The sequence below is a fragment of the Ailuropoda melanoleuca genome, chromosome 2, assembly GCF_002007445.2.
Source record: "Ailuropoda melanoleuca isolate Jingjing chromosome 2, ASM200744v2, whole genome shotgun sequence".
Taxonomy (NCBI): Eukaryota; Metazoa; Chordata; class Mammalia; order Carnivora; family Ursidae; genus Ailuropoda; species Ailuropoda melanoleuca.
Genome location: NC_048219.1, coordinates 78097167 through 78101050, shown reverse-complemented (window position 1 = coordinate 78101050; position 3884 = coordinate 78097167).

Below are 3884 nucleotides of genomic sequence, written 5' to 3'. Positions count from 1 at the left end.
TGTGTAACTCATTTCCTATCTTTCATTAGCTACCAGAAATACAGAATTAAATTTGTGGCCCACATGTAGCTTGAATATAGGATAGCATTTCCCCAAATGTGTTTAGTCTGTTGCTAGCTTGCAAAACAGTAATGTTAGAACCTATTTTGTGAAATGCCTCAGCTGATGGAGCAGCCACCTGTCACATCCAAATGATAAATCTTTTTTAAAAAAATGGAGTGACAGAGTGAGAAAGTAGAGACAGCGGAATAAGAGTGGAGCAAGTGTCAGTGAGGTGGAAAAGTGGGGCAAAGTCTGGGTACCTGGTCTGCCTCCCATCTGGGCACTCGGAACTTTTGACCAGGAGGTTTTAAAAGCCCAGGGCATCGCCCATTTGCCCCATGTTCCTGTGACTTCCCCTGGCTACACCGTGGTGACCCACGCGGGCTGGAGGGAAGGGAACTCCAGGAGCCGCGCCCAGTGGCCTGAAGAGTCCTTAGAACCACAGACAGCGGACCCGTGGGTGCCAGAGGGCGTCTGCACTTCCCTGGTGAGTTTCCTGGGCAGGACCTGACGCTCCATCCCGCCGGCTGGAGGCGCAGTATTTCCCTTGGACTCTGGCCAGCATTTGCTTTGCTTGAGTCAACTCAGGGATGTTGGACGCTCCTACAGAGGGTTTGAAAACCTCTAGACAACCTTTGGCAATAGATCACCCAGCCAGCGGGTGGATGAAGGGCGCAGGTAGCTGCGAGAACTGTGAGGTGCGAGAGGCGTTGATCACCAACACCTCCAATGCGCTGAGTGTCACTTTACCATTAATCGCCTCCTTCGGGGACAGCGATGGGAATTTCCTCCCTGGGCGCACCCCACCCTGTCGCGTTCTATCTCAACCCGCCTTGCCAGCATGCCAGCTTCCTGCGGCCACTTCATCTCTATCCCCTCAGCTCAGCGCTCCTCCACCCGGCCATCCCTCGAGGAGGTGTGGGGTGGCGGGGCCCCGCCACCTGCGGGAGGGAAGGGGTGGAAGCGGCTACGAGCGGAGAGGAAGGAACGCCGAGTGCGAGGAAGGAACGCCGAGTGCCAGCAAGTGCGCTCTCCCGACACGCCGTTAGGGGTCGCTCTGGCTGAGCTCCCGCCGGGGGGAAAGGACATTGGGGCGGGGGACGATCGCTGTTGCGGCCCAGCTCTGGGCAGATCTTTCAGCGCGCGCCGGGCGGATGCGGAGGGCTGGCTCCGCGCGGGATGGCACCGAGAGGGGGTTGTCACTCGCGGGCGATGCTCGATTGTCCCCGCGCCGCTTGCGGGGTCCGTGCCCCGAAGTGGGCGACCAGACAGGGGTCAGCATTATGGCTCCAGGATCTGAGTGGGGTGCAGTGAAGTCGGGGGAGGAGGGGCGTTCCTAAAATACTGAACAGCGCCACCGGACCTGCTCCACTCTGCTTTCCCCTCAGTTCTGAGTCAGATCCAGAGACTGGTGCCTGGGCTGGGAGTGAAGGGTGGTCTCAGGGGTGTAGCTGGGCCAAAGGAAGGCAGAGTGTGGGGCAAGGTCGTGCACACCAGAGCCACACTGCCAGCTTTGAAATGCACGTTCCCGCTGTATGGCTTTAAGCAAGGCTCTCGGCCTTTCTGGGCTAGTTTCCTCTCTGTCAAGTGGGAATAATCACCATGACTACCTCAGGGAGTCCTTACGAAGATTCAGGGATCTGAGTGGGGTGCAGTGAAGTCGGGGGAGGAGGGGCGTTCCTAAAATACTGAACAGCGCCACCGGACCTGCTCCACTCTGCTTTCCCCTCAGTTCTGAGTCAGATCCAGAGACTGGTGCCTGGGCTGGGAGTGAAGGGTGGTCTCAGGGGTGTAGCTGGGCCAAAGGAAGGCAGAGTGTGGGGCAAGGTCGTGCACACCAGAGCCACACTGCCAGCTTTGAAATGCACGTTCCCGCTGTATGGCTTTAAGCAAGGCTCTCGGCCTTTCTGGGCTAGTTTCCTCTCTGTCAAGTGGGAATAATCACCATGACTACCTCAGGGAGTCCTTACGAAGATTCAGGGAGTTGATGTTCATGGAGTGCGGAGCACAGGGCCTGCTTCTAGGGCGCTATGTAAGGGTTGGTTAAATAAAGCAGCAGGAACGGACTTGGAGCCGAGGACTGGGGAATACCGAGGGTGATCTCCTTCCCGCGGAGCCAGGGCAATAGATAAGGAGTCATCAGGGTGCGTGGACTCTCACCATCAGGACTGCAATTCAGACGCGCACGTAAAGATGGCTAAAGTGCAAGCCACAGCGATCACGCGATCACGGGGACAGCTGGAGAAACCCCGGGCCAGAGACCCCGGGCTGTGCAGTATGCTCAAGTTTTCTTTCTGTAATTCACTTACAAAATGGCTGGGTCAGCACTTGGTGCAAAGCTGGTGTCTTCTATTCTGCTGAAGTAAGAGAGCATTCAGTGTATGATGGAATGTCTGACCAACAATTCTGAACCCCTTCACATAATTCATCATGCAAACCCAGACACATTGGAGAGTGAGAGGGACATTAGAATCATGCCATTTTTGATATATTTATTTTTGATTGTGTTGTTATACAAATAAACTTATCAAATGTTTCCATTAAAACTATTTTCAAAAATGTATTTTTCTTTTTTTCTTTAAAGATTTTATTTATTTATTTCACAGAGATAGAGACAGCCAGCGAGAGAGGGAACACAAGCAGGGGGAGTGGGAGAGGAAGAAGCAGGCTTCCAGCAGAGGAGCCTGATGTGGGGCTCGATCCCAGAACGCCGGGATCATGCCCTGAGCCGAAGGCAGACGCTTAACGACTGAGCCACCCAGGCACCCCTCAATAATGTATTTTTCTAAAAAATAATATGTATATGATAGTAAATCAAAAGTTAAAAATCTGAGTAATTATTCTTGTTGTATAGTGCAGCCACTGTGGAAAANATCTGAGTGGGGTGCAGTGAAGTCGGGGGAGGAGGGGCGTTCCTAAAATACTGAACAGCGCCACCGGACCTGCTCCACTCTGCTTTCCCCTCAGTTCTGAGTCAGATCCAGAGACTGGTGCCTGGGCTGGGAGTGAAGGGTGGTCTCAGGGGTGTAGCTGGGCCAAAGGAAGGCAGAGTGTGGGGCAAGGTCGTGCACACCAGAGCCACACTGCCAGCTTTGAAATGCACGTTCCCGCTGTATGGCTTTAAGCAAGGCTCTCGGCCTTTCTGGGCTAGTTTCCTCTCTGTCAAGTGGGAATAATCACCATGACTACCTCAGGGAGTCCTTACGAAGATTCAGGGAGTTGNGGTTGATGTTCATGGAGTGCAGAGCACAGGGCCTGCTTCTAGGGCGCTATGTAAGGGTTGGTTAAATAAAGCAGCAGGAAGGGACTTGGGGCCGAGGACTGGGGAATACCGAGGGTGATCTCCTTCCCGCGGAGCCAGGGCAATAGATAAGGAGTCATCAGGGTGCGTGGACTCTCACGATCAGGACTGCAATTCAGACGCGCACGTAAAGATGGCTAAAGTGCAAGCCACAGCGATCACGCGATCACGGGGACAGCTGGAGAAACCCCGGGCCAGAGACCCCGGGCTGTGCAGTATGCTCAAGTTTTCTTTCTGTAATTCACTTACAAAATGGCTGGGTCAGCACTTGGTGCAAAGCTGGTGTCTTCTATTCTGCTGAAGTAAGAGAGCATTCAGTGTATGATGGAATGTCTGACCAGCAATTCTGAACCCTTTCACATAATTCATCATGCAAACCCAGACACATTGGAGAATGAGAGGGACATTAGAATCATGCCATTTTTGATATATTTATTTTTGATTGTGTTGTTATACAAATAAACTTATCAAATGTTTCCATTAAAACTATTTTCAAAAATGTATTTTTCTTTTTTTCTTTAAAGATTTTATTTATTTATTT